The sequence below is a fragment of the Carassius auratus genome, chromosome 1 (assembly GCF_003368295.1).
Source record: "Carassius auratus strain Wakin chromosome 1, ASM336829v1, whole genome shotgun sequence".
Taxonomy (NCBI): domain Eukaryota; kingdom Metazoa; phylum Chordata; class Actinopteri; order Cypriniformes; family Cyprinidae; genus Carassius; species Carassius auratus.
Window position 1 is genome coordinate 23,589,797 of NC_039243.1, and position 19,872 is coordinate 23,609,668.

Consider the following 19,872-nt stretch of genomic DNA (forward strand, 5'->3'; position numbering starts at 1 on the left):
AAGACTAAATGAAGAGTGATAATGCAGGAATGAATTACATTTTAAAATATATGTAAAAATGTATGAAATTTATGAATACAAATGTTGAATTGTAATAATAAAAGTAATAATAAATGTCTTTTTGATCAAATTGTTGCAGCCTTGGTGAGCATAAGAGACGTTTTTCAAAAATTCTTAGTCATATATAGACAGTGTTGCAGCTCACTAGGTTTCTTCTCTTCATGGTCCCTCTTCTTCTTTTCTCTGAATATATACAGCCAAATCATTCTGTATGTGACGTGCATTTCATGAATTGACCATTATATAGCACACAGATGCTATCCAGCCTGTATTATGAGAGCTTGACTTCACTGTCATGATAGCAGCCAAGCTCTTATTGTGAACCCAGGTGATGCTATTGTGTTCCAGCGATGATGTCATTGCTGGAGGCAGTAGAATAAGTGAGATAATACAGTGTCTCTGGTTGTTGTGAGGTCACTTTAGTGAAGTGAGACGGACCATGCATAATGCCTGTTTAAAACCCAACACAACAAATCAGGCTGCATCTTTAGCAATGCAGTGTTTATGTAGCGTAAGACATTGTAGCTAATGCAGCAAAAAATTCAAAGAGATGCCAGGTACACAGTTATCAATTATCTCCATTTAACTGTATCTCTTGCTTTCTCCAGCTCCTGACGAATCTCCCACAATCCTAACTGTCACGCCACACACCACAACCTCCGTGCTGATATGCTGGCAGGTAAGGACTTTTCACTTATAGCACTTACATGCTTTTCCATCAGCGGTTTGTAATAACAGAGCAAGAGGGCACAGTATGTATCTTAAACACATATTCTCAAAGTCACTCCTGAATTACCCTTTCAAAGAGGGCTGGATGTGAAAGCCGCAGGCCTCTGCATGGTTCACATCTTTATCCATTCAGGTGGAAGAATTCTTACCCCAGAACCAGTTCATTCACGCTTTACTGCAAGGATTTTCCTGATCTACTTATTAAACTTGAGCTTAGAATGCTTACTGCTTTTATCAAGTGTATAAAGATGTCTTCCCTCCAGCTATTAGCAATGTACATGTTTACACAACCTCCAATTACATGGAGCTACTCAACGTGACTCAATGGTAGACACAAATCAAATGGCAAAAGCTTAAAGGGGGCGGGACTGTGTTTTTTTTCTGACCAATAGCAAAAGGAGCAATTCAAATCAGTGGCACAGATATTCCACACTTCAAAGACAGTGTTGATTATGTGTGGTGACATTCGCTGAGCATGTCCTGTCCTCCTTAGCCCCCTCCTGAGCAGAAGATTAACGGGATCCCTTTGGGTTTCCGAATCCGATATCGGGAGTTGCTTTACGATCGGCTCCGAAGTTTCAGCGCTAATGCCATCAGCAGCCCTTCAACCAGCTGGGCAGAACTCACATGTAAGCAGAAAACATACAGTATCACTATTTTTATTTACTTTTTTTTTTTTTTTTTTTTTTACCTAACAAAGTCCTTTATCTTTAATATTCATTATTATTTGTCTTTTATAATAGCTAATGTTTTAATTGATTCATAGACCAAATCATACATATGTTTAAAAAGAAAATGATATATATATATATATATTTATTATTATTATTTATTAATTCAAGCTTCATTGTATTCTCTGTATGAACAATTTAAAAATAGTTAAGCTCATTTATAGCTCTCATTATTTTTATATTAACTAATATTTGAATTGATTCACAGCCTAAAACAATAAAACCATTTGAAAAAGTTATTCTAAAGTAAGGAAAATGAAATAAACGTTCAATTAATCTGTTAATTACTATTGATGTTAATCAAAATTAAGAATGAAATGTTCATACAAAAATGGCCTGTTCGCATCATTTTATACTCAGTATTAACTATTTATGAAGAACTCTCATTATTGTTCTGATCATATCTTCTTTGCTACTGTTCTCCTCTTCCCTCACTTCCTCTTCTGCAGCTCCATACAGCGTACGGAACCTCAGCGATCCCTCCCTCACTCAGTATGAGCTGGACAGTAAGTCACTTCCTTCCTGTTTCTTCTTGCTATTTTTTTCCTATTTCTCTTTCCCAGTCCATAAAGCTGATACATGATTGTGTGTAATCCAGTACATGTCAAATCTTACTGAAGAGTTGAGAATATGCAGTCTTGATGTTTGGGCTAGCTGCTGTCAGCGGTCCTGTTCTCACTTTATGTCTAGAATTCAAGAGCTGCATCTGTTTTCTCTCTGCCGTTGATCTGTGCTGGAAGAGCAGTGTGTGAACTAAGTTTAGATAAGCAGACTGACCCATCTTTCAGGATGTGAGCTGACAGTTTTCAGGGAAAGCCTGAGTCAAAGTTTTGAAACAAAGATGGTTGAGAAAATGGCACATTTAATATAAAGCGAATCACGTTGTTTGTCTGCTTTAGTTTAATTATATCTTAATTTGTCATTTTTTGAAGTAGATAAAACTTCAAACATTTGCCAACCATGTATTAAAGAAAAAACTGCAATTTGTGATTTTTACTGTTCTGTAGATCTTACGAAACACAAGCGCTATGAAATCAGAATGAGTGTCTATAATGCTGTTGGTGAGGGACCAACTAGCTCACCACAGGAAGTCTTTGTTGGTGAAGCAGGTAAAAACCTTTATTACCTTTATGGAGTTGTTCTTAGCTTACAAACAAAAAGGAGCAAAACTTCATCTCACATTAATGCATTTCCCACAGTTCCCACTGCCCCGCCTCAAAATGTGGTCATCCAATCAGCTACTGCCACACAGTTTGATGTGACATGGGACCCGCCTCCGCTGGAGACTCAGAATGGAGATATTCAGGGTTATAAGGTCAGACTCTGATGACTATTTGCAAAATGCTTTTAGTGTGACTCCCATGTACATTTTTTGTATGATGGCAATCTGTTGACCTTCCATGTGCAATTTATGTGGAGAAATCAGAGTCAGTAATTTGCTCTGTAACTTGATGAAATCTGTATGTAAAGGTCATTTTTAAAAGGTTGCGAAAATAAATGATGAGTCTTGGGAAATGTTTCCAAGACATTTATAATTTTATAATGTAACCTTTTAAATAAGCAAGTAAAAAAAAATATTATTATTAATTTTTTTTTTTATCAACCCTTGGGACACAAAAGTGCATGAAGCTAAAGAAACGCCCAAAACAGACATGCAGAACAATAATATGAGTGTCACTTTTTGTTTTCTTCTTGCAGATTTTCTTTTGGGAATATCAGCGGAAAAACGAGACTGAGAAACTGCGGACTCTCTTCCTGCCGGAGGGAGGGGTGAAGCTCAAGAATCTAACAGGCTACACCACCTACATGATCAGTGTTGCTGCTTTCAACGCGGCCGGCGATGGGCCACGCAGCCTACCGACCAGAGGAAGAACCCAACAAGCTGGTGAGGAAACTTTAGACAGTTCTGTCCTTGCCGATCTTGTCCAGGACCTTCATGCATATCACAATGATTAACAAAAATGCTTGTTCTAGGTCATTTGCTAAGCATATGATGTGCCAAATATCAGAAGATCACTCTAACTGCGCTAGAGAGATAAAGCTGAATGGAGTCATTTTAATTGTAATAGCTATCTAAACTAACACAGGCATAAGACTGCAACTTATTTTACTGTAAACACATGGGCAGTCAATCAGAAGTTTGTAATGATGGAAACTATTTCAAATGATTTCATTATTCATGTGTCCAAGAACTTCTGGAATGTGAACCGCTGCTGACAACAGGCCAAAAAAACATTGAAAACTCCATAAGTTGTCCTTTGCTTCTAAGTAAATCTGCTATGTGTGTTTGTTTGTGTGTCTAGAGTTTGGTCTGATGAAGCGTAGTAATTTCAGCCATGTGGTTTACATTCGGCATGCCTGAGTTGGCTTAAGACTCAGAGCGCCTGTGGGACACAGTCTCCAGACTGTTCTCTCTTTCAGGAGGAGATGTTTCCCTGGAGTCTGAGTGAAATATGCTTTTCATTCGATGTTCACAGAAGTGACCGTTTTTGTCTACTGATATTATAAAGTTGGCCGTGTTGAGCTTCAGTGTCAGAATGAGTTGATGGATGAAATATGGTTCCAGGCTATTTCGCTATGTGTGGGCGTTTGGTTTTTCACTTTCTTTGCTTGTAAAATTCAAGAAAGGGAAAGACGAGGAGCAAAGTAGTTTGATTAAAAGATATCCTGAAGCATTAAAATTGAATGGTGGAAACATACACTAGGTTTATTCTTTGTTTTTCTTATGAAGAAAAGATGATGGGACACATTTGACAGAATCCACCACTAGTATAGACTGATTCACAAGCGAGTGATTCTTGTAAGCTGGTTCTTTTTAAAGAGTCAGTGAAAAAGACTCAAAAGTCATCGGCTTGAAACAATCTAGCAGATTAGTTTTTGAAACGTGCACAGAATGACTGGCTGTTTTTTTTTTATCTTGTTTAGTTTTTTTTTTTTCAGAAATGGTTCAAAATCTCAATTCCAGGAAAGGGATTCAGGCAGACACGTTTAAACTGTTGAGACTGTTGGTTGTGGTCTCTCCTGATTAGCAGATGCTTTCTCTTTCAGCTCCCAGTGCTCCCAGTTTCATCCATTTCAGTGAGCTAACCACCACCTCTGTCAACGTGTCGTGGGGCGAGCCTGTCTTCCCTAACGGCATCCTTGAGGGTTACAGACTTATCTATGAGCCCTGCATGCCTGTTGATGGTCAGTGCCTCATGTATAACACAACACTTTCAGCTTCAAATTGCAAAGAGTTTAACTGATATATCCAGTTAGTAGTTACAGAATAGAGTGTATGTGTACTCTGTTTGTGTGTGTGTGTGTGTGTGTGTGTGTGTGTGTGTGCTCTGTGTGAGTGCAGGGGTGTTGGACCCGGGAAGACACTTTCCTTCCAGAATCGTGCGAATATCAAATTGTGAATATTATAAACAGTCAAGGTCCACAATTAACATTAGCCACACTTGCCAATGGTGGATTAATTGAAAAGAGACTGTCCATAAATATTTAAGCTGCCTATTAATCCATATTTTGCATTAATTATATTCTAAAAATAATATTTTTGAATAATGTAAAATTGTTTAATAATGTAATTGTTTAAAATTATTTAGCTATTTTTCTGAATGAGAATTGAGAAATGAGAAAATTTATTTTATTTTAATTTAGTTTGATTTAGTAATTTTGTTATGTGCTTTTGTCTTTTGTATTAGTTTTTGTTTAATAAAAGTTATTACATTTTTAAGTTGAACTTTTTCATCTAATATTTATATATTATTAATAGTTTTAATTAACATTAAAATAGTTAACACATTGTAGTTAAACGGTTCTCTGTTGAAACAGCACCTGTCACAACTCATTTTGGTGCCGTTTAGTGGCTTGGTCTCGACATATTTCTGGAGAAAACTTTAGGAGTCTTTAAAAGTTTACAATCTGCAATTTATCATAATTTCAAGTCAACTTAACTGCTTCAAAAATTCTAAAATTACCTAAATTATCAAATTAAAGCCTAACTAAATTACTAGCCAAATTTTTAGCTAGCCAAAGCCATTTTGCTCGCATTTAGCTTGATGGGTGTTCATTTTGGACTTTGCAATAATTATTCAGGGGCCAACAAAAGTGTTGAGATGAGATCTAAACCCACGTGTGAGAGTGTATGTTGAGTTCCTGTTGCCTGAACTAAAAGTAGTGTGTCTGTCTAGAGTCCTCAGTGGCCTGTGTCGACTGTCTTCACTCCTCCTCCCCCCCAGGCGTCAGTAAGATCGTGACGGTGGACGTAAAGGGGAACGCCCCTCTGTGGCTGAAAATCAAAGACCTGGCGGATGGCGTTACATACAACTTCCGCATTCGCGCCAAAACCTTCACCTACGGTCCAGAGGTGGAGGCCAACATCACCACAGGACCCGGAGAAGGTCTGTCTGCATGCTTTCTCTGTCCCTCCGTACAATTTCAGCCAAGCAAATTCAGCAACCCCATTGTTTTTTTGTAATCAGGAGCCCCTGGACCTCCTGGTGAGCCCTTCATCTCCCGATATGGCTCCGCCCTTACCATCCACTGGACCAATGGGGATCCTGGGCGAGCACCTATCACCCGCTATGTTATAGAGGCCAGGCCCTCGGGTGAGGTTATTTAAGATACAAATTTCCATTTTGCAAATTGTGTGTGCACCATTTACTTTCCTCTTGTCTTTAACTTTCCTGTCATTTCTTTTTGTGTGTCCAAGAAGTGTCAAAATGACAAAACTAGAATAGAAATGGTCACATGTTCTGTGCATTTACACACGAGCAGCTCATGATCCAGTGTTTTCAGTGTCTCAGAGGAGCTCAGTTTCTAGTGAATGCTGGTCCAAATATAAAACCCAAATAGATGTGGAACTGAAATAGGCTAAACTAAATTCAGTATATTTTAGTGAAAAATAAAATATACTGCTTAGCATGAGATCCATTTGTCAGAACATACATCGACCAAATTCCATACGAATTCTCCCAAATAATGAAGAGTGATTCCATATGCCTCAGTCTGGGAAAAAAAAAAGATGCTGACGGCAGCTTGTGTCCAATGAAGGAGATATATTGACGTGAGCGGTCCAAATGAATCAAAGCAGATCAGATTTCCTCAGTGACTGAGGAGAAGCTGTGCTCGTTTGAGAAAAGAGTGAGTTCTGGGGGGAGGAGCAGATGGGATTGATTTAAAGAACCATATATTAGTGTGATGTGTGCCAGGCCATCTTTGCATGCCGTTCATGTGCCGTAGAGGTGGACTATTATTTTCACACTCTGCCCTGAAGATCTAACCCTGTAATTTTTCTACCAGGCGTGCCACATGACACCTGCTCTACTTTTTCTCTCTCTTCACTGCTCCTAGAGGCACTTGGGGTTCTCTGTAGCACATTAAACACATTAGACAAAGCTGAAATGACATTTGATCATCTATGTTGTGATGAAATTTGATTTGTTGAGGTCTCATCTCTAGATTATTAGCTCTGACAGCTGCTACAGTGTTAAACACACCATCAAAAACTGTGCATTCTTAAAGGCACTGTAAATCCCTAAATAAAAATGAGGTAATTATTAAAATTTTTCAAGCCCATGTTGTTTCAAACTTGTATACAGATTTAGAAAGACTTGAAGGTAAGTAAATAATGACATGGTTTTCATATTTGTTTGTGCTGTTTCTCTTAGGTGATCAGACTCATAGAACTATAAACTTTGCGGCAATAAATCACTAGCCTTTTTTTCTATCTTAAATAAATGTTCCAGATGAAGGCTTGTGGGACATCTTAATCAAGGACATTCCCAAAGAAGTGACATCATATACCTTCAACATGGATATCTTGAAACAGGGAGTCAGCTATGACTTCCGGGTCATCGGGGTGAATGATTATGGGTACGGCTCTCCAAGCCAACCGTCACCATCCATATCAGGTTAGTTCAAACCTTCAGAGTGAAAATCAATCTGAAATCATACCAAAGTCAATTCTTCTGATAATATATATATTTGTTTTTAATTCCAGCACAAAAAGTGTCTCCGTTCTATGAGGAATGGTGGTTTCTGGTGGTGGTTGCTCTGGTCGGCCTCATTTTCATCCTGCTTCTAGTTTTTATCCTCATCATCAGAGGCCAGAGCAAGAAATATGCTAAGAAATCAGACTCAAGTATGTGCCTATCTACCCATCCCTCCATCCACTTTATTGTTCTACCATTCTATCTGTCTGTTTGTGTGTGTGTGTATTTGTTTATGTCAAAGGGACATTCAGGGAGAGGTGTGTTGAATGAAACAGCAGTGTTGTTTCTGTGACATCATCAGTGTGGAATGTGTGTAAATGTGTGGTCAGCATTACTGTAGTAAGAGCTGGCAGACCACAACAGTACTGAGGGGTGGGACAGTCATGTGGCTCACTAAACATATTAAACAAACTCAGGGAGCATGAGAGGCCCAGTTTTTGCTTCCAAACAAAAACACACTTGTGCAAAATCACACCAATGCAAAACACACACACACACACATATGCACCATTCACACAACTCCACCTGCCAGCCCAGAACCAATTTATTTTAATGAGTGTGTTGAGCTCCAAAAATAGCAATAATTGTGGGATTATATGGTTTTGGAGGCATTGGGTCACTTTATTATGACCGACCCCATATCAAAATTAATTTCTGTTTCAATTAATTTAGTAAGACCTAAAGCACCACCTTCATCAGATCAAAATTTCTAACATCTCAGTTTTGTTCCAAACTATGTCAAAATGATCTCTTAATATCTCCGTATCTCATCAATACAGGCAACAATTCCAACTGCAATGCACTGACACATGGAGAGATGGTCAGCCTGGATGAGAGCCGCTTCCCTGCCTTGGAACTGAACAATCGACGGCTGTCCGTCAAAAATTCCTTCTGCCGCAAAAATGGTGTCTATACCAGGTCATTGGACGTTTCTCTCATTGATAGTTTTCAAGCTTTTTAATATGAGCATGCAGGTTTTGGGGTTTTTAATATGAGCGAGCTGAAATATGTCAAATACTGAGTTTTGTATTAAAAATGGAAAGGTCATAACAAAAATTTCTCAGTCTAAGTCAGCAATAGATGCAATTGAATACGCTAATGTTCACCTGTCACTTTGCCCAGTAGCTTGGGTAATTTTATTTGAATTTGTAAGTGCTTATTTTGTATTTTGCACATAGAACTATTAAACTCCCATAAAGCTCCAACCATGTGGCAATTATAAGACCAAAATAGCCCAAAAATATAGGAGCTTCTCATTCATCATGGAAAGACTGATGGGATTACCAAATGGCCCTACCTTCATAAAATCCTGCTTTCCATCGTAAAACTCAATATAAAAAGTGTCTGGTTTCCACTAATCAGAGCATTTCTCTCTGTCAAGTCACAGGCTAAGTGCAATAACAGATTCTGGTTCATGACCTCACCTATACTGCCACCGTTCTAAAATGGGACTGTTTTAAAATAGATGCACAAAACATCTATTACTAAATTATGCCTAATGAAAATAGTGATTGGGTGGTGTAGGTACTGCATTTGAAACTAAGAATTTGTCTTTCTTTTATAAATTAGTAGTTTTTTTTTTTTAAGTGAGCATTAAGTTAGGTAGAATTGAAATATTGCAATATGTTATATTTTAAGAATAGGCAGACAATCTCGTGAGTAGGTACTCACACCTATATCCAGACGCACCAGGTGTGTAGATCCATTCCCATTTGAGAAATCTGCCTTATTATCACTCCTTAGCTCTCACCCTCTGCTCCTTTTCATCCTGGGTCACCTTGAGGAGGATCAAAGGTCCTCTGGTCTTTGAGGGGATGCCAGGATCTTTCCTCTGGCCACAGATTGAGGGAGAGGTGTGGGAGGAATGTGCAGATGTAGTTCCACGGGCTTTGTTCTCTCCCAGGTCTACAGAGCCTGGGTTAGATTGTGGGCTCACCGACTGAGAGGATCGGGAAAGTAAATGAAGAACCTCATGAAACTCTTAGAACAGTGACAGGAGCATCAAGGTGGAAAGAATTGAAAACCGTTGATGTCTGCCCACTGCAGAGAGCTGGTTCAAGCGCGCTGTCTTGCTATAATACACTCAATAGTTGTGACATTGCATAGCTCAAGTAACACAATACAGATAGCTTCTCTTCTCGGGATACTGGCAGGATTTAAAGACTGCCTGCTGAGATAGAGGACTGTGATTTGAGAAAAGCGGGTGTTTCTGTTAAGATTCTTCTGACTGGCTGTCATGGCATGTCTGCGGTTTGGGTACAGTGTACAGCATTTGTTTCCCATTGACTCAGTAGTTCACCCAAAAAATTCACATTTTGTCATCATTTCCATGCCCTTATTTCATTCAAGGCAATGACATTCATTCTTCTGTAGATCACAAAATAAGATATTTTATGCTACTTTTTAGTGCCTTTTGTCTTGACCGTTCCCATTCACTTTTATTTTATGGAAAGAGAAGCCAGGAGATTCAAAATCTTCTGTGTATGTGTGTGTTAATGTTAATGGCAATACATAATTGAAATAGAAACATTAAACATAAAGTAGGTGGCAGGTCATACAGCTGTAGAAATAAGAAAAAAAAAAAAAAAAAAGTGACATTCAGCCAAGTATGGTGACCCATACTCAGAATTTGTGCTCTGCATTTAACCCATCCGAAGTGCACACACACAAAGCAGTGAACACACACCCAGAGCAGTGGGCAGCCATTTATGCTGCGGCGCCCAGGGAGCAGTTGGGGGTTCGATGCCTTGCTCAAGGGCACCTAAGTCGTGGTATTGAAGGTGGAGAGAGAACTGTACATGCCCTCCCCCCACCCACATTTCCTGCCGGCCCAGGACTCGAACTCACAACCTTTCGATTGGGAGTCCGACTCTCTAACCATTAGGCCACAAATTTTATGCATTTTCCAATAAATCTTTTTTTTTTTTTCAATAAATAATCATAAAAAGTTAGATTACATATTGCTGATGCTGTAGCTGAATGGATCCTTCATATTTATGAATTTAGCAACTAGGTCTGTGCGGCTTGGAATCGTGAATGCAGGTTTGAAATCAACAGTATTAATGAAGGAAAAGTGCAAACAACTTAGACACAAATAGACTGCAAACATCGGGCAAAACACAGGTGCTGTATGTAGAGTTTTTGGAAAACAAAAATAACACGTACTCAGTATTTTTGTTATAGTAATAGAAATATTTCAGGTTTTCAGGCTGAAAACCGCAGTCAGTAAAAGAGGTTTTTATATTTTTAATAGCCGATGCATAATCTAGAATTCACAGGTTTTTTTTTTCTCTGAGCTGCTCTCCACTGCTGCATCACAGAGACTTAATTATGCAGAAACCCCTTGAAGCTGGCATCTTACGGTGGTCCCATGATGCTTATAAAGAATCGCCTCTCAATACAAACACACACTGTGCTTCATTCACCTAACAAAGACACAAGTGTCTGCAGTTGGAACTACTGCCAAATATATTCTAAAGATGCTTCATGCTTCACTCAGATATTGCTTTGTGTGTGTGTGTGTGTGTGTGTGTGTGTGTGTGTGTGTGCGTGTGTGTGTGTGTGTGTGTGTGTAAGTAAGTAATATATTGAATGTAAGACATTTAGACAGTATTCATCCTGTTCTAAAAATGGTGCCGTGTCACATCTTTTGCTCAGGTCACCTCCTCGACCCAGTCCAGGCAGTCTGAACTACTCAGATGAGGATGTCAGCACCAAGTACAATGACCTGATCCCAGCAGAGAGCAGCAGTCTCACAGAGAAGCCCTCAGAGATCTCAGATTCACAGGTAACATGCATTCTGTCATGAGATGTTATCAGTCTGTGTGTGTGTGTGATATAGAGGGACAGTTCACCCACTAATTCTATCCTCAATTACTCACCCTCATTTCATTTCAAGAGGATTTAAAGCTTTAAAAAGGATGTAAAAGCATTGTGCATAAAGACTTTGATTTACAACTTTCATTGTACTTTTCTGATTATGGTGCTTTTGCCTCCTTTCTGAACTATGAAAGCTTCAGTTTTTGTTTTCCTCAGAAGTTCTGAAAACAACATGAGGGTTAGTAAATAATGACAAAATCTTCATTTTAGGCTAAACTGTCCCTTTAACCTCCAAGAAGGATTTCTAATGCTAAATCTAGTCACATTCATTTAGAACACGACCTGTTGAAATTCCCTTATCACACACTTTTATTAGGACTAGGACTTGCTGTGCTGAAACTTTCTCAAAAGTAGGATACAGCCCTGCAGGAAAGGTCTGTTATACCCTACTTGAGATTGTTCCTGTCTTACGCATGGCTTCAATCCAGGTTGGGTCCTGTGTTCATGTCCAGAACATTCTGCTGCATCCTAGTTCATTCTCTCCAGACTTTGTGTTCTGAGGCACAGGTTTGGAAATTGGTGGTAGACTTGAGAAGAAAACAGTGTGCAACACACAGGAACTGTGATCAAACAAAATACATAAATACACAGAGAATAAAGTGTGAGAAACTGGAAGCTTTGGTTGGACTCTCACCACATTTCTCAATTTATTATAAAAAATACTGCTATAAAATATATTTCATAGCAGTATTGTTTATATATATATTTCTTTATTGTTAACAAAATTCAAATAAAATATACTTAATAGTGGAAAATAATTTATTTCCCAAAGGATTTCAAGCATTTTGTTTAATTTAAATTGTTAATGTGCTATCACCATCACCGTGTCAGAACTCCCAAAATGCAGATCATGTCAAACAGAAGCTGTAAACTTTTCATCTCCTCCTCGCCCTTCGCTGAAACCTCCTGCCACCACCTTCTAGACTGCTGGCATCCGGCCGCCTTTGACTCGTGGTTGGAAACAGAGCATCTCCTGTTCCCCTTCTGCTCCTGCTAAAGTCTGGTGTCATCACCATCAGGCAGAGTGAGGAGAGAGGCTGGAATCTCTCTTTGAAGATTTATTGAGTGGATAACTCCAGGCTATTGCAGATCCATTGAGCTGTCTCCAAAAGAGCCAGAGCCGCCACAGAGATGTATAATGCAGTCATTGTTCAGGAACTCTTAAAGACAGCTCAAATTCATTTGGCAAGGCCACAAACCTGAGCACCTAGCTGAGCCAGCTCTGCCTTTAAATTAACACATGGGACATGAATGAGATGTTGGACAGGTGTAATTCTCTAGTCATTTGAGTGTGTTGGACACAAAGTTTATTTAAATCTGGTATTGAGCTGCTTTTGTGTTTTTGGAAACGCTGGGGCTACAGCTGCAGCTAACAGCAGGGATTGTTAGGGCAGCTTTCCATGTCAAAGCATCTTTGTTTTAATTGGCTCTCTGATGATCATCCCAGCATCAACTCTATGAGATTCTTCCCAGTGAGAGCCTGAAATAGCTCATGGAAAATTTTTGCTTCTCGTCAGTTACTCGTATGTCATAGTGAGCATTTACATTTAATTTGGAGAAAAGTGTGCATTTTGACAATATTTAATATTTATTAATTTTTTTTAAATGGCATAACACTTGGGCTAGACCGTATATCAAGTATTAACAAAACTGTAGATTTGTACTGATTTTGCTGGTGATTTAAAATCAAGCTACTTCTAATTTAATATGCTTGTTAAATTTGGTCTAACTTTTTAATCTCCTTTGTTTTGCACAATATGAACCTAAAGCATTAACTAAGTGAATTTAACTTGAAAATTTGGAATTTAGCAGGTGTTTTTTTTTATTATTCTTCAAACATTAAAATAAATATTTTTTTTTACAAATAATTAAATATCATTAAACATAAGATTTGTAAAATGTAAAAAAAAAAAAAAAAAAAAAAATTACTCTATTTTATTACTTGAAAACTTAAACTTTTTGAAACTTCTTGATTTATATGCAATTTGGAAATGATCCCTCTGACTGAGGGACAAATATCACCCTTTGAATTAATTTCAGAGCAAATACAGAATACTGTGTTAAAAAAAAATATATAAAAAATACTATACTGATTTGGGTTGATAAGATTTGTAATGTTTTTGAAAGAGGTTCACTGAGGCTGCATTTATTTGATCAAAAATACAGTAAAAGTGATAATATTGTTAAAATTGTAAATAAATGTTTTCTATTTTGATATATTTAAAATAGTAATTTATTCCTGTAATGGCAAAGCTGAATTTTCAGCAACATTACTCCAGTCTTCAGTGTCACATGATCCTTCAGACATCATTCTTATATGCTGATTTGCTGCACAAGAAGAATTTCTTATAATTATTAAAGTTGAAAACACGTATTTTTTTAGATTTGAATAGAAAGTTCAAAAGAACAGCATTTATTTGAAATATATATAAATATTTTTTAACATATGAATGTCTTTCAGTTTTGATCAATGTGACACTGTGTAATAAAAGTACTTCTTAAAGACTTTTGAACGGTATAAAGATATCATGTTTGGCTATATTACTCAGCCCTAATAACAGTGCGTTTTTGTCTGTCCGATTACTTGCTGTGCTTAATAATCTAATGGATCGGTGCAATGGGAGACATAGAAACGTACAGACTCCCCCCCTTCAGTTAATCCATCCAGATCTGTGCTGCAACGGGATTTTCTTCCTCTCCTGTTCTCCATCCATCTCTGTAGAGATATGAGTGGGGGTGGGTTCATTTTGGCAGCCTTGAAACCTAAATCTAAAGGCCTGTGTTCAATTTCTAAGGCTTTTTTTTTTTGAGCAGATTAGACAGAAATATAACACATGTAATGGCTCTTTAGGGATGCACCAGCACTGTCATCTGCTGCTGAAAGAAAACAACCCATACTCTTGTGTAAAACATATTTAGACTGCATGTGTTTCTGTCACAAGGTCAGGCAAAGAGTCTCTATTTAAATGTAGTTCCACAGAGAAAGTGAAGTTTCATACACGTTAAAGGGGTTTCTGTAGGGCAGGGTTCACACTGAAACCAGGATTTTCCGGGAGGGAACATCTTGCCCCACTTTCTCTCCCTGCAGGAGACAAAACATACGTGCCAAACAGCCAGTTCCAGTAAGATCACCGAGGAGTCATTAACCAGACCCATCACAATCTGTCATCAGCTTTTATTTTGTTATTATTGTTTGGGGTTTTGTTGAATATCTTGGCATATCCAGTTGTTTTGGAATTTTGTGGCCTGAAACTTATTTTAGTCCAACTTCATGAAGGCATGATTCACTATGGCCTTTAGTAAATAATATAATAAGCCATTGTAATTTAGTATAATTTAGTACATTTTTACATGTATTTAACGAAGTATGCGATTTCTTAAGTGTGTTTGTTTGAGTGAAACGACAGCACTGAATGTACCAACCAATTGTGTTTTAAAAATTCTTCTTTACAGTATTCCTGTCACATCTGTAAAAATCAGAAGCTGAACTGGTTCTAAGTTTCATCTGGATTCTTCCTCCAGGTGGTTTGGCATAGCTGCCCTTTACAGCACTAATATCACGGCTGAAGTGCTCTGATGTGATTATTTTCATCAAACAGATTTTTGTGGTATTTCAGTTTCAGTTTTCTGCCGTATGTTAAATGTAACACATTATACTATATTAGAGATATTTTTTTTTTTTTTTTTTTGAAAAGATCATTGGACTGAATGGAGGAGATAGAATAACAGAGGGGTGGATTAATGCAAACAAACATTTTTTGGAGGAGAGAACAGCTGTCACGTCCTGCATGTGTCAGCAGGGGAGGGCAGGAGTAGGTCACGGCACTCTGTGTCAACCGACATGTTTTGATGACCACACACACACACACACACACAATGTGTCAGCATGCAGCTTTAGTTTTAGAGCTTGTCTCTGTTGTGAGGTCTCGCCGAACAGAGAAAGCTTTCAAAGCTGAATTACAGATTCCAGGGCTTTTGTTTGCTGCTTATTGAGTTGTTGAATTTGCTTGTATGACTGGAATGTCTCTCATTAAAACACTGCAGTCATATGAGGAGCTAAAATCAGCACATGCTCAATAATAGAGGCATGATGCTACAAAAATCCATGATCAATTCAATAATATATTGTGCTTTTTTACATTTTCTTTTATAAATTATCATAAAATATATGTTATTATAAAATTTCATAGTAGCAGTGTTTATGGGAAACTGTAATTCTGTGTGTATAATTATAGGCATTATATGTATTGATCATTGAATAAAAAAGTGAAAAAAATAATAATTATCTTGAGATTTTTCATGAATTTTCTCTTATGTAGATGTAGTTAGCTCTGATTTTAAGGGGATGTGGGGCTGGTTTGGGGGAAACTGCTTTCCTCTCCAGAATTTCAACAGAGGCATGTGTGTCACATATGTGTGTGTTACAATGATGATGGACTGGAGAGATCAGAGCAATGTTAGTCTCTTCACAATAAAAGGGAAAGACAAAGAGAAATGTTGAACTTTTTTGCCAAAATATATATTTAATGTAGTGATCTTATCATCTATGTGTTTTGCAATAATTCAGTGAGAGGTAGAAGTGTAACACAATTCTGTAGATTCCGTTTGTTTTCATTCATTTCACATTGTCACACAATGAAAGACTTCAAATGACAGTTTTTGTCTGTAACAGGGTGGATTAAACTTGATTCAATTAGTTTTTTTATTATTTTTATTATTAATAACATACCCAAAGATTGCGTCAAACATTGGAGCAGTAGTCTAGCTATTCAGAAAGATCAGAATCAATCCCTAAAAGTAGCATTTGGAAATTCCCAGATTGAATTTCTGATGGGGGATTGCAGAAAGTGGTGGTGAGGATAGATGAGTCTTCTTAAAACGATATGCAAACGCTAAAAGCCTGAGCTATGATGGTTCTTATTTTCATCTTTTCCCTCTCCAGTTGGCAATTGGCAGTTGCTTGGTCCTTTAGCATTCAGCTGTGGTGAACTTCATCAGCCAGCTCTAGAAGTGTGAGCCAGATATGCCAGAATGAGGAGAGCGAAGGTGTTGTAATAAATGTGGTGGTGGAAGACAAAGATTGATGGAGAGCAGATCCTTACACAGTTGGCCATTGTTCTCGTGCAGATAGCTGTCTCAGCAAAGAGTGTAGGAGGCTGCCATGAGGAACCTTCTCAAGATTGTTCCAAGAAATACATTAAAATGTCAAAGAAAGGGTTGAGAAGTATTCTCAACCCGCATTACCCTTACAAAAAAAGTATAATGGTACCGGCCTGCTGATCAAATTTTACAATGTTATACAGTAGGGACCAAAAGTCTTGATTTGTTTATTATTATTATTATTTATTAGAAAAAAATTAAAAACTTAAAGTTTAAGGCATAAAATAGGAATATATATTTAAGTAAAAGAAAGACATTACAAATACTGAATATTAATAGTGGGTATTATTATTTTTTTTATTATTGAATGTTTAACAGATTATTATTCTGATAATATGGGTTTGTTATGAAATAAATTGCATACAATTCTGATATTACAGTACTATTTTTGTAACGGTAATGCACCATTTTTAAAATGAAGCCATTGTTTGTCCCATGAAATATGACTTAGGGCCCATACTGCACTGCTTTAAACCCCATGTCTCTGTTTACCTCTAGGAGGCGCTTGTTTTCTCCTTTAAGACTGGGGGCCTCCATACTCTTCCAACTCAAATGGTGAGGATATGCATTGTGCGTTGAGTGACAGGAAGTCGCCTTTTAGTGCTTGTCCATTCCTATCCTCTCCATTAAGTTCATGCATACATGGTCAAAACCTTACCACATGGAAGCCATCGCTGGCTTCCCTAAACGCAGCGTGTGATTGGTACCAGAGGGTGAAGTGGTATGATCAATGAGGTTATTTTATAAATGATAGACAGAGGCTTTTTTGGTTCTTCCCTTTTTTCCCTTTTCTTTTCTTGGGTCATTTATGACAGATTCAAAAGTAAGGTGTGTGGTCTGTTGCATTCCAAGACTTCTTTCCTACAGTAAATAAAGCTTTGATGGTTTGTGGAAAGAAATATAGATTGCAAGAATAATCTAATAGAATAATTAATTGGATTTTGTTAATTTCATTAGGTTACCATCGTGTCTGTTGTTTGATAAAACTAAAAGAGCTCTTGCTAAACAAGTTCTAATGGTCTTGAGAGCTTGTCAGTGTCCCTTTAGATTATAAATATGTAAAGCTTTACAGTGTTTTACCGAACTTTGAAGTGGTATCTTGACGTTTGTTTTACCTAGATGCAGTCATAATCGGATTAAATCAAATGTTTTGGGACCAGATTAATTAACTCAAATCAATCATCCAGCCATGTTTTCTGTTCTTTTAATCTTTAATTAACACCCATTTTAGTTCAAAAGAACAGCGTCAACAAATGAAACTAATGCATTTTTCCTGACACACACTCTGAACTTTAGTGTCAAAGTGACAAATAATGATTATTTCTAGTGCAGTTTCTGATTCCGTGGATTGAGCCCGGACCCCTACTCACATCATCCTTCCTTAAAATTTAGATTGTTGAAGTGATTCTGTCTCCATCACTCATTCTTTCTCTCTTTCTCAACCACCAGGGCAGTGACAGTGAATACGAGGTGGAACCCAGCCGCCAGAAGACGCATTCATTCGTCAACCACTACATCAGTGACCCCACCTACTACAACTCCTGGCGCAGACAGCAGAAGGGAATCTCCCGGGCGCAGGCCTACAACTATACCGAGTCGGAGTCCGGAGAACCCGAACCCTGTGCTCCTCCACCACCTCTACCCCCTCTACCCCCATTCCCCCCACAGCTCAGTTCCCCTATACCCCAGAGCCAGTCCCAGGCTGGCAGCCTTTTTAGACCCAAAGGCAGCCGGACTCCCACTCCTTCCCAGCAGAGCTCCAACTCACCCAGTCAGCACGGCACACTTTATCGGCCCCCGAGCAGCTTGGCCCCAGGTTCCCGGGCCCCCATCGCTGGCTTCTCCTCCTTTGTTTGATTGAATGAAGATATCGGTACATGGAAAAACAAAACAAAGGCAAGGGATCGCTTACTTTCCCCAATGCCTGATCAAACTCACATCTATTGAAAACGTCAGCCCTGGATTTTTTGTGCTTTACGTGTCATTGCGAGCAGATTTTTATTTTTATATACTTTCTTTGATCACACATTTTGTTTTCTTTCATTTAGGTTTTTGTTTTGTTTCTTTGCTTGTGAGTTCAAAGCGTTTCACTCAAATTGAAAGATAATCACTTGGAAAGACATTTAAACGTGTCGGTGAGCTTCGTTTCTTTTGGTTTGAGGTTTTTTGTGCTGCTTGAACAAACTGCATGACTTTTTTGTTGTTCAAACAAATATTTTCGTTTGCTTTTTCATTTAGATTACATTGGTACTTTTGTTTTATTGCGTTCCACAAAAGAGTATAACACCAACACTGAGTCATGAATGCTGGACAAAGGCACTGACTCGTGAAAAATAAATGGCTATGGAGAAAATCTCAGCACTTGGACCACATCGAGAAAAATGCTAAATAGTGATTTGTACTGTGGTATTTTTTGTTCTTACACAGATGACAAAGTACTGCAGTGATTATGAGAGGTTAAAGTTCATTTAACTAGGGACTGTGCACTTAGCACATGTTTGAGTTGGAAAGCATCATTTATTGATGTCACAGGTCACTTTTCACCAGGGCTCTGTAAAGGCCAAATTAAGTGCTTCTCGCTAATCTGTGTTTTGAATGTTTTTCCGGAGGTGAAATGTAGATTGTTCGTAAAGTTGAACACAAGTATATTTTCCCTCGTGAAACTTATGGAAGGCCAAATATGTAAGTCTGATTCACTATGATATTATTATACTAGTGCTCTGGATTATTTCAGATTCAGAGTCATTTATGTTAGCAGCAGGTGTGTATGTGGGTATGTGGTGCGGGGTCATTTGTTGCTCCTTTTGATTTGACTCTATGATGTCATCCTGAGCTTCAGGTTGCACTTCCGCCATGCAAACGGTAACGTTGGACACAAACGTCAATAAACAGCAGCGGATATCAGATATTTGCCAGCATCTCAGGTGGAGCTGGATGTCAAACATACCCATCAAAGATTTCCTGTTCAAAAACCTCTCCGATTTTCCCTTTCCTGATCATTTGGCCAGACATAACATCATAGAACCCGATGACATTTCAAAGATTGTGCAGCCACGCAAATGTATTGTACCTGTGAACTTCAGATTTTTCTCCACTTCGCTTTGGCGCGGCTATTCAAAGTTACTGAAGATAAAAGAAAATGGACGGAGGGACCCAACACAGCCGCAGCAGAGAACTAAACGGCACTTGCGCAGCTTACTTGTGAGGTTAAATGATGTTGTTTGCTCTTTCTTTTCCGTGAAGTGATTTTACTGTCTGTATAAACAAGGTCAATCACATGCTCAGTCTGCCTGAACACAGTATATTCCTAAATAAATTATGTTTTCTGCAAA

The 19,872-nt window shown here is 38.1% G+C and overlaps 1 pseudogene; it reads left to right on the forward strand.

The window, feature by feature from the left end:
* LOC113104261 (protein sidekick-2-like) overlaps nt 1–19,872 on the forward strand; it is a 250,514-nt pseudogene extending 230,642 nt beyond the window's left edge.